Source organism: Pagrus pagrus, assembly GCF_965226575.1.
Source record: "Pagrus pagrus genome assembly, chromosome: 13".
NCBI classification, from domain to species: domain Eukaryota; kingdom Metazoa; phylum Chordata; class Actinopteri; order Spariformes; family Sparidae; genus Pagrus; species Pagrus pagrus.
The window spans coordinates 13740357-13753012 of record NC_140197.1 but is presented as its reverse complement, the minus strand read 5'-3'; positions in this window follow the sequence as shown (position 1 = coordinate 13753012).

The window sequence follows — 12656 nt, the reverse complement described above, 5'->3', positions numbered from 1 at the left end:
CATGCCTCTGGTTAAATGTAAGCTGTATTGTCATTAAAATGGTTCTATGATCAACTTTAATGCTTCAGCAGCTTTCCGAGAACAACTCTTGAGAAAGAATGTCACCAGTCGTTGGTGCCCCATTGAATTTCTCTACTCTCTGAAGACTGTCTGTTTAGTTGTCTCCGTCACATAAAAGGAATTACACAAAGAAAAGAAGTTAAACTTTTTGATGAGCCGTGTTGTTTGGAAGAATAACTTTCATTATTAATATTCATCGGTGTTAGTAGGAGGACAAAGGAGAGTATGTTTTGAGAAAGTTAACAAAACCCCAAAAGGCATTTGCATTTCAATCTTTAGTAAGGCCAACATCATTGGGAACATTTAATGAGAAAATCAATTTGTGGATATGTCACTTGGTTCCTGTTAATTAAATATGAATCTCTGAGAGCTTTGGCATTTTCTGTATTTTAAAAAAAAAAGTAGCATCCCAATATATTTAATTTGATGCTCTGATGGCATAATTGAATCACAGTGGTAGGGAGAAACAAATCTGTTCCCACAGCGTCTGTATCAGAACCTGGAGAAAGGTTCATCTCTTTCTGAAGCCTGTCTATGATTCTCCATTTTTAACTGTCTTTGTGATTGAAAGGAAGCAGATCCTTTTTTGTTTATGTGGTGAAATGCCCTTCATGCCTGCAACCATATTTGCTTTCCCTGCAGGGAGGGTGCAAGTGTGCATCTGTAAGTGTTTGTCCATGTTTGTTTATGTGCGTGCATATTTGTGTGTGCGTGCCTCTCTGTGTGGCGTTAGCTCTCGAGAGCTAAAAGAAGATGCTGATTGGCGATAACCAGTGTGAATGACTAATTAGAGCTGGTGGCAGGCAGAGAGGCTGCCTCTGCCACTTCACTGTGAATGGGCCTTTGATGGGGAATCCAAGCCCTCTGTGTTCAAATAACACATGTGAAACCACACACACACACACACAACTCACACACACACACGTGCAATTGAATACTCATGCAAATGAAGATGAAGAGGCACATTCAGCAACACACATTGACCCATATTCATACAAACACATGTCAAATATCTGGCACACTTTTGTTGATATGAAGCCTATTGAATTGTCAGGTCTGTTTGGTCTCAATGGTGATCAAGTATATTCTAATCTACTTTATTCAGTTCTATTTTCTGTAATCCAGATTCGTCGGCTGTGTCTGAATTGACTCCCTATTTAGTACATAGTGATCTAAATTTACCCTACACCATTTTAATTAAGTTGGCAAACCATGATGATCTTCACGACAGATCCAGAGAAATCCAACTTCTTTTGCTTCTGCGTGATCGCTCACCTGTTAGCTCAGTGTTAGCATCAACCCTGTCCAGGTGTTTCTTTTGGGTTACTTTTGTAATTTCTCACTGTTCCCAACACATACATTGCACTTGAGTATTTAGTTGTTGTCCTTTTCTCTGATAAACTCAAAGTTAATGGAGTATGCCCGTTTCACTCTCCAGCATTTCTGCATTTCAACAATACTATCGGCAAATATTTTTTCTGTTGACTCACAGGTCTAAGGGCAATGGGCTGGTAGTAATGGTGAATAAATCTTAGACAAAACAACAATTAACACTTCATGTCGGATGGCAGTGCATTAGTGGATATGGTAACTGTAATGATATTATCATAGTTGTCAGCAACAACGCTACATTACAAAGATTTTACAGCTCACTATATCCTCAACTCAACAAAATAATGAATGAGTGAATGAGGACGCCCCATTAGATTCCTTGTTTGAAACAGGTTCATACACACAAAGTTAAATTACTCTGCTCTTCACTGTGCGGTCAAGGAGGTGTGTTAATCATTTGCCCCTCTTTATTAGGCAGCCTGTTTACCCTCATTCACCATTTGAAAGAAGACATGCTTTACTTTATCAAGGAGGATGCTTTGTGATTACTTCAGCGGGAACAATCCCTGTTTTACATTACATTCATCTGACTAATGCGTTTATCCAAAGTGACTTTCAACCATTCAACCATGTGGATACGACCCCAGAAACTGAGAGAATCACTTCACTTCAGAATCACTTGTCCGTCAAACGTCAAATCGTCATCAAATATGCTGAATTTCGTCAAGTACAAAATTTAGAATAATAAATATTGGCCAAGGTTCAGATGTGTTTTCAGTCTGCGACAGAAGACGTGTGAATTTGGCAGTCCTGATGACAATTGGGAGCTCGTTCCATGTCCTATATGTAGACAAATACCGAGCCCTCTAGGAAGAGTGCAGGCTTTGAAGCCAATTTTACATCGCTGCCTTACTCTGTACTTTCAATGTCATGTGATGCACTGGGACCCAAAAAGACTTTTTTTCCCCCTAAACTACCATTTTGATAGAAGGGGCAGGAAAATGATGGATACTTTTCTTGAGCATCACAACCCCCGCACATTGACTTGTTTCACTGTCACAATTTGATCCATTCAGTCCGATAACATTTGAAAAGTCTAGAAGAGCCCCTCTAAGGTTAGCAAGTGGCTAAACCGCAAGTCAGACGGCTCGGCTGGCGGAAGTGTGAGTGCACTCACTCTATGGGTCCCACATGCGGCAGATCCAGGTAATTCTATACCCAGGAAGTTGAGTATTTCTGGCTTCATGTGCCACTGAGCAGCTTTCAGTATCCAGATTTCCCTTGTTAGATCCTCGACGAGTACCAGTACCAGTGTGAATCAGATTTGCAAAGCAACTGGGAGCCATTGCAGGGTGGTTGGGGGGACTTCTTAATCAAACACTCTCTTACTCCTCGCTGACCAAAGCTACCTTTTGATCCTCTTTCCTTTGCTCAGATGGTCCAAATCAACCTCAAGAGTTTAATCTGTAATGTTCTCAGTTACAAGTGAGCTTCTCTGATGCCTTGTTGTCGTCGCTGTGCTGTCAGTTGAAGTGTTGAAAGTAAATGACAGCGGATCGGTACAAAAAATAAAAACTTCAATACAGGATCACTAATGGTCTTGCCTGAGGGGCTCTCGTATGACATTCTTGTCTATATTGATCATCCATGTATTCACTGATTGTAACACTGAGCCATGTGTTTGTGGGGCAGCAGCTGAGAGCAGAGCAGATGTGTAGCTCAGCACTGTCTTCACTAAGATGAGGTAAAAACTGGGCCACCTATACAATAACACACACATGCATGACACTCATATGCTTACAACAGGGCCACTGAACGAGTGGGTAATTAACAGCTATGCAGCTGGAGGCAATTGCATCTTTTAACTTATTTGCAAACTTTTATCCCTCTCCCTCTCTTTCCCCTGTCTGAACTGTGCCCTGCTGAACACACTCCCATCCGCAAAACAGAGCCACGCAACACTGCAAAAACCCAGCTGTTCCACTGCTGCTGCTGCTTCTTGCTGCTCTACTTTGACAGCAGTGTGTAATGCATGGCTCACACTGCCCCCAGTAGGCTGCAGGGAGTACTGCACCTCAACCTGACATGGCCAGCTGCAGCAGCAGCAGCAGCACTCGTGACTTCCCTGCTGTGAGATGACGCAATGTAAGGCTAGACAATAGATATGCATACAATACACAACAATATATGACAGACAGAGACAGAGATCTGATTATATGAGATAGATAGATAGATAGATAGATAGATAGATAGATCCACTGTATTAGGCACCCAGCATACATGATAATAGATGTCTGCGAATGAATAATAGTAAATGAACCTTTCACTCAAGAAGATATTGTGTATGTGCATATTTCCAGTCACTACACAATACACTACACACATGCACACACACAACACACACACATAATTAGGCACAAAATCTGACAGAGGAATGAAAATTACCCCCACCAGACCACTTTCCAATCATTCTTTATCATCGCAGCCTTCATTCATTCATCCACTCGTGAGAGGGCATGTGTAAGTATGTGTGTGTGTCTGTGTGTGTGTGTGTGTGTGTGTGTGTGTGTGTGCTTGTGTGTGTGTGTTAATGTGATAGGACTTGGCCGGGCTGGCTCACCACAATGCAATCCAACAGCCATGATCTGTGGCATCCATCAAACCACACACACACTCACACACACTACACACATTTAGAGTACTTGCCATCTTGATCTGAGTGCAATCCAGGAGAGGTTGCCAGAAGTAAAGGTCGAACTGCAATCACTCATAAGACACGCACACACACACACATACAGGCACACACATGCACACTCACGCACACACAATCATACAGGCATGCACCTGCTCCTCAGCGTGTATTAGGAAGGTAACAGTAAATCTGGGCTTCCAGGACAAAGTCATTTTACACCAGAGCTGAGGAGACACACACATTAGAGCACTGAATACACACACACACACACACACACACACCAATCTGTACCGAAGACCTGAAAAGATTCTGTCCTACATGAATATAAATCCTGTCTTGTATCCAATCAAAATGGCGCCATGCATCCATATGAAGTCTCACTGTGATCTGGTGAATTCTGGTAAAATGAAACTGCTGCTGGTATTGCTTTGAACTCTTCAGAACCCCTTTTAGGAGCCCACTTCTGCAGCCACTTAACTGGAGTTCAGTAAAGGCATAAAAAAGAAAGTGTTTAAAGGCACAATATGTTCCACTCCTGCATTAAAAATACCTTTAAAAGACTTTGTTATATAGTTTGTAGATTAGTGTGCCCACATTATCCCAAATGTTTCCAACAATGTCCAAGTTAAGAGGAATCTGTAATTGTATTCTGTGTGTTTGGTCGCCTGTCAATGGTGTCAGAGCCCCTTCACCCCATCTAGCTGCTTTAACTTCTGGGGAAACAATGAGAAACACCTGTTATACATCAGAGAGTGAGGAAGGTAGTTATTGAACTTGCTAGCTAGCCACTTAATAGTGTTTGAATGTTGTATTTTCATATAGCAATGTAGACAGCAACTCCCATGATTCCCCGTTACTTCATGACATCAGCAAACTCCCAAAATCAACAACAACATCCCTTGTTATTGTTTTTTTGAAACCTAGTTGCAGTAATTACATAATGCATGTTTAACTGGGAACAATCGGTGAGCTGTGATTGTGAAGATTGATCTAAAAGCATGTGTAGGTCCACAACAAACCCCAGAACCCTCTTAAAGGAGACATGTTATGCTCATTTTCAGGTTCATCATTTTATTTTGTGTTACTACTTGAATAGGTTTACATGCTTTAATGCTCAAAAAACACATCAGTTTTCTCATACTGCCCAGTGCTGCAGCAGTGTTTTAGCTCCTGTCTGTTTAAGGACCCCCCTCCTGAATACCCACTCTCCTCTGATTGGTCAGCTCACACACACACCTGAGCCAGCGCCGTTAACAACAACAGAGCAGCTGCGCTACATCAATTCTTACGTGCCAAACTAGCCACAAGGCATAAGTTATGGAAATGTGTGACAAGTCACGGAATTAAAGGCGGGACCACTGACGAGGCGTTTCAGGAGAACCACAAAATGCTGTCTTTACAATGCAGTTTTTGTGCGTATTTAACAACTGAGTGTGTAAATTATGTCAAAAAGCTGTTTCCCTCTGTTTCCAGTCTTTATGCTAAGCTAAGCTAACCGTTGCTTGGTCACCAATAGAAAGAATAACGAGGCCTATGGGAAGATGTCAGTGCTGAGAGACAGATGGCGAACAGTTGGAGCGGTGCAGAAAAGAAGATAGATGGATTGAGAGTGTGACAGAGACAGCAATAGATGAAGAAGAGATGGGGGTGTGGACGGAGGGAAAATAGTTTGCGTTGCTGTGCGGTGCATGTGTGGTCATGCAAGTGTGTGCGCAACTGTTCGCTGAGTCCTCTTATTTGAGAGTGATTAGTCAAAGCCCCGAGTTTGACACAATGAGATCAACCCAGCTGAGGAGAAGGCACACATTACTGTTCTAGGCCATCACACACACACACACACACACACAATAAAGGCATACATGCACAGAGGGAGATATGCAACAGCGGTGCCCAAGCACACGAGGGTATGCAGGTGTTTTGTCAATCATGTGCACACACGGAATACTGCTTGTTTTGTTGTGTGTTTCGATATCTTTTCTTCTCCGTCTCCCAGCGCTGATATTGCTTTCCTCCCCCTCAAACCTCCCTCTCTTCCTCCATCTCTCCTCTCCTTCTCTCTCACTCTCAGCGTTCATCCCGTTTCTCCTTAACCTCCTCCGCCACTGAATCACTCCTGCGCACCCGCTCTGTTTCCTCCATGTTGGTTACCTGCACAAGCTGCCTCCTCCAATCTCATGTCATTCTTTTGTTTTTCATCTGGGAGCAACATTTATCCTCTTCGCCCTCCCTTTTTCCTATCAACACTTTCTCCCCCTCCCACTTCCAAATCCCCCTGTCATCCCCCCAAATAGCGCACTCTTCCCCCCCTCCACTTCTTGCTGCCCAGTGGGTATCCAAGTCAGTTTACCTAACTGCCTGCCTTTCTGTATTACTCTGAGGAATGAAGTAAGAAATTTCTGCCAGTTTCTGCGTTTCCCCTCGCTCCTTTGTCTGCTTCTCTGCCTCCTCTCTGTGCCTCTCTCTCCGCGTCTCTCTTTTCTCTTATGTAAAGGTCACAATAGTGACCCTTGGTTCAAATTAAGTTCAAGCCCTGCAGGAGTAAGAGTGGCGTGTGACACTGTGTGCAGTCACACGTTTCCTGCATTTTTATGATGTGAATGAAAATTTGAAAGCAGACAAAAGATTTGAAAACAGATGTTCTGAAATATCCTTAATTGGTCCAGTTATCAAAATGAATCTGCTAAGCCTTAAAGGTGCTATATGTAAGAATTGGCCACCAGAGTAATCGCTAACTGCTGCTAACTGTAGCTGCTGTGAGCTAGTTAGCCGTGCAGTAAGCGGTCTGGACTTGGAGCTAAGAGTAGTTCTATGAGAAAGAACAGGCTGGGGCTAGCTTGTTAGCATGCTGCCTTCAGTAGTCATCTCTGCATGAGGTCCAAACTCTTATTTCTTTGCATTCTGTTGATGATTTTAATTCATTTTTGATTGTTTTAAACAAAAATTCTTACATATTGCACTTTGAAAGTGGCATTATGTAACTTTGGACAAGAAATTTAAACTTAGAATATTAATGAGGTAATAATATAAACTCAAAGATATGAATCTTTTCCATAAGTGAATTAACAAGCTGTTCTCAGAGGAAAATAAGGTCCCCAGAACACTGTTTGAAGATAGAAAGGTGGCAGGGTCCGCCAAATATAAACAAAGTAAAACAGTATGACAATTTTTTTTCCTTTAAGATCAGTTTGTTTATTCGGTCATGAAAACAAAGAGAGTTTGTTTATTTAGTTTGTTTAGGCAGAATAGTGCACCTTTGAAGTCTCACTGATGTACTTTCCTTCTTCTGATGCTCTTTATTAGCTGATTTTTGTGCTTTATTTTTCATTGGATATTGATTCAAATGAATTATTAACGAATGAGGGAAAAGTGTCATAAAATGCTGAACAAAACTCAAATAAACCGCAGCAGTGCAGGCATTGTGAAGGCCGTGTAAAGGTCATCCTGCTCTGTGAGGGTGAACGTTATCAATCACCGCGTCATTTCATTAGAGAAATTGATTTATTGACAGAACTGAAATGGGCAGAAAATGCATATCCCAAACAGGCATGTGACCTCAATAGGTGTGTGATCAGTGTGAGCTTGTGAAATTTGTGCACGTGTGTTTGTGTCTCACTGCCACAGAAGGATGTATGGATTTTAGCTGCCTCACTGCCTAAGTGGGACACTCAAAATAGCTCCTCGGGCCTCACATCAAGGACACAGTCTACTGTAAATTACCATGAGTGTGTGTCTGGGTCTGTGTTTGCACATGCACGGTTGTGTGTTACTTACGGCTATGCATTTGAGCGTGTGTGCTTTAATGCATCGTGCACCTGATATTATTTTGCGTCAGGTGTTCCTCACTATCTCATATCACTCCAGTCTGGCTGAAGTAATGCCTGGCTGTTCAACAAGCAGAAGCTGCTTCATCAGACATAAATCAAGTGGAAAACACCAACAGATTGTTCGAGAAGTTCCTCGTGGTAGAGAGTTGCGGAGAGCAGAACATAAAGCTGCAACAGCAGCAAGCACGCGGAAAAGGGGAAATGAGAACAATCTTCATTATTTATAGCTTTGGCCTGAGGTCTAGTTGCGCAGGGAGTGAGGGTTACATATAGTACACACAGTCACACCTGGGAGAGGCCCTCATTGGTCACAGTTTTGTCCTGTAGGTTGAGGAGCAGAGCCAGTGGAGCGGTCAGTCCCTCAGTGCTTCAGGTGCACATGGATGCTGCACATTTTCTCGATCATCCCGAGAGTTTAACCTTCAGTTGAACCTTCCAGGTGAGAGTTTGTTTCTCTAAACGTCAGACTTAATGTTGCAATCTTTTCACCATTCACCAGTCGCTGATATCGACTGTCTACAGTAATTTGTACAATGATCAATTAACATTGATAGCCACACTGTGGCTTTAATAGTTTCTTTGATTTGTAACCACAATGAAAAAAAAAAAAAATGGTGTGCAATCTGTTCTTGCTTTGCACATTTGCCTCAGGGTCCAACACTGGAGGACATATTGTCTATTCAGATACATTTTCAGACATTTTTAATTAAGGTTTTAATTAACAGATAGATTTTTTTTTCTAAATAATTTGTTTTGTAGTCTTTAAGCAATCTGCTACATGGCCTAAGGGGACACATTCACAATATACAACCTTACATTCAGGCAGTGACGGAGGCACGTGGGAAAAAAAAAAATCATTAAATCAACTTTTCAAACAACTCCTTTTAAAGTTGGATTCCTTGAGGAAGGAGGTCAGGATGACTGAGCAGTGAAAGGCGCTGCATTCAGGTTGCAGTCTCCCCTGGAGGCATCGGTTTAGATCCCGTATCTGACCGATGACTTTTCTAAGTGCATTTTGATGTCTCAGTACTTTACAATAAAGTAAATCTAATGTAATCTTATAGAAGAAGGAAAAGAAGATCTCATTCCTTCATATTGAGGCGCCCGTGGCTACTAGTGCTAACAACAATGCAGTTAAATACTACAGGAAATAGTATAGAGGAACAACTCGCATATCCGTTTACAGTCCTGCCACATTGTTTTAATAAAGAAGTCAGTCAACATATTGAATTTCAAATGGCACAATAAACCACACCACGTTGAATGCTTTTAATTTGAGGCAGTCTGTTTGCATTAGCAATAACTCAATATGCCTCTGACACACTGTAATGACAGTGAACAGTAAACACTGAAGCTGATATCAATGAGATAAAATTAAAAACAGCAACACTGGTTTTCATGCATGCTTCGCTCCCTGGGAATCCCTTGTGAATATGAATCAGCAACAGGAATGGCGGACCCCGCCAGTAACAATTAAAGCTACAAACGATATAGTCTCACGTTGCCAAAACTATCTCCACAGCACTGTGTCAGCACTGGAGAAAGCATCAATTCTCATTCTGTTATATGGGGAAAAAATGCTCTGACTTGTTTGCACGTCTTTAAAGTGGCTCTGTTTAGTTTTGTAGAAGAAACTCAAACTCAATTTTAATATTTACAATATTAATGAGGTAATAATACAAACTCAACTACAAAGTGAATAAACAAGCTGTTCTCAGAGGAAAATAAGGTCCCCAGAACACTGTTTGAAGCTAGAGAGGTGGCAGGGTCCGCCACATATAAACAAAGTAAAACAGTATGAAATTGTGTTGTTCTTTAAGGTGAGTTTGTTTATACAGTTTATTCAGTCATGAAAACAAAGAGAGTTTCTTTATTTAGTTTGTTTAGCCATAAAGATTCAGTCAATGAAGATATTTCTGTTCTGATTGCTATTTTTTCCCCAAAAACTGCATAGTGCACCTTTTAAACCAATCACAATAGTCTAGGGTGAAACTTAACAGAGGATGCAGCGATGGTGCCCCTGTATAATAGTGTTGGGGAAAACTTTGCACATGGGAAGCCAGGCCCTGGCATTAAATTAGCCAAATCCCTGCAAAAAAGAAATAATAAAATAAGGTAACAGCTGCTAGCTCATTAACATTCGTAGCATTAGCAAACAAGTTAGTGTTAGGCTGCCAGCTTGGACGTTGTTGTTGTTGTTGTTGTTTCTCTTTACACCAACAGTCCGATTGCTGATTGATTGAATGCTTGAATGCCAAACAGCATTGTGTTTATTCCTTAAAAAGCTGAACTAATTGTCTTAATGAAATATATAGATTCCATCCACATCATAAAAGTATTTAATGTTGATATCAATTCCAAAATGTTCGTACTGTGTCTGTTTAAACGTTCTCTGACGCCTCCTCTTATCAGAAGCTCTCGTGTAGAATCTGAATTTGTCCACTTGCACTGGCAGCAGGACAAACGGCTTGGCTCTTGTATTCACTCTACCTCCAACAAATAACACTGATTTATGTCCTCTATTGCGTGCTTGACCACTCTAGCCCATTGTTTGTGTTTGTGTGTGTGTAGGAAGAGCGTTCATTCAGTCATCAGTGACAGCTCATAAAAAGGGCAAAATACTAGAGTAGAAAAACAACAAATGAAAACAAATTTAGAGGTTGAAGGCTGAGGGCTTTTGCTCATTATGTGAAAGTAATGTGCGTGTTTGTATGTGTATGCGTGTTTAAAATTACTGATGTAGAATATACACAATGTACTTCGGTTGTCAGTGGGCATGACTGAGCAGCTAGATCGACCATTCTGCTTCAAAATGCAGCGACTGCCGTGAATTGATTTCTGTTTCTCTTACATCCGTCCGGTTACACACATAAACATAAAGACACGAAGCCATGAGGGGAAAAAAAAGGAGGTCGGGTTGACTAAGGTAGAAGTCAAACCATACGTGCAAAAGGCAGACAATTAGAGAAGTCACATTAGCTGTGAGTGACCCAGTCTAAGCTAATATGCTAGGCTAGGCTCAGGGCAGCAACTGAGGCTAACGAGATAAAAAAGTAGGAAGTCTGATGGACATGTAGGACAAAAACAGTAACAGAAAGAAGCAGACGAGTGGAGATTAAGCAGACTAGTCACATAAACCACAATATGTGCAGTGGGACATGTCAGGGCATTGGTCCGCATCTGGTTTCACCGCGGCTCTGCTGCCTGTTATTCAAGTATAAAAAACATGAACCACAGTCGCGTGAGAGCCTCATTTAACCTCATGAAATCAAACATTCTGAAAAAAAAACAAATGACATATCTCAGAATCCATCTGTACAGCTGTGTTGACGTCGAGTCTGTGAGCTGTGCGATATTCCGACTTGCCCGCAAGGCCATGTGCATCCTGGGACATATGCAGAGGCAGTGACGTGAGGCAGGCCGCTTCTGGTTTGACCAGAGCTCTGCTGCATTTTACTGAGGTATACCAAAGAATTAGCACAGCTGCATGAAAAGCCTCATTGAGCCTCATTATATCGAATATTTTATTCAATTTCAGATTAAATTACATTTTTTGTTGCAAACAAACTTTTTAACTTTTGGTGGTTTTATTTGCTTCAGGATTATTTGCTGGCTCGATATTCAGTTGCATGTGACCTTGTTTTTTTAATTGAATAGGCTTTCAGTATCTGCTGGCTTTTATTTTTCTCTGTTATATGACCTTGAAAATACTGTGTTCTCATCATGCACACATACAATAGACAAAACCTTCCCTCAAAATTTCTGAGAAACACATTTTTACTGTCGATGTCCAAAATAATAATGTCATTCTTTTATTTATCCTCCCTGGTGAAGTTATTGAGAAATCTCCTGCTGCTGTCTCCATTTAACCATACAACCTTGTGCTGAGTGCCATTCGCAGCTACTCAAATAAGCCAAGTTATTATTAAAAGGAAAAACCGATACAAAAAAAATAATTGTATAAATGCACCATTTTTAACATAAAGCGATAGGAAATACAGCTTTGGACGACTTTAGAGGCCAGCACAACTAAACGAACTCAATAAACTCAAGGTTCAGATGATGTTCTTGGCTTAAGTAGCTTCTCACTGCGCTCATATTTTCTTACAGCAAGTCACTGATGCTGAGATTCTTCAGCTTACATTTCTGCATCAACCTTGATGAAGACAACCACTGTTTTTGAATTAAAAACATGTTATTTTACAGGTTTCACATGGTGTTGAGTTAAAAGTGATAAACATTGAATGCAAATAGAATGAATCTATTATTGTGCTGATGACATTAGTGGAATTGTACACTAATCTGAGTGTGTCAGGACAAAAAGGTAAAATGGCAACATCAATCAATCTCGAACACTTTCCAAATTGAGCATGTCTAAACCATACTCCTTGATTGAGTATTTACAGAGACGCAACATTCCCCCTATGAGCAAGCATCGAGCAGAACGGGACTCAGTGATGGGCAGCCATCTGTCCCCTTACCTTAATGATAGCTAACTTGTTTGCCAATGACTCCCAAAACAATATGACTATCGGAAAGTACCAGTGACCTTTTTCTTCATGTGGTTAACATTGTGAAACAGTGGCAGTTTGGTTGGGTTAAGGCACCAAAGTACTTGGTTAGATTTAGGAAAAGATTGTGGTTTACATATTGATGCTTTGGGATGGTGGCTGACCCTACCTACAATCCCAAAGAGTCAGTATTGTGAATGAGACTAAAAACTCAACTTTCTTACAAACTGGACCTTT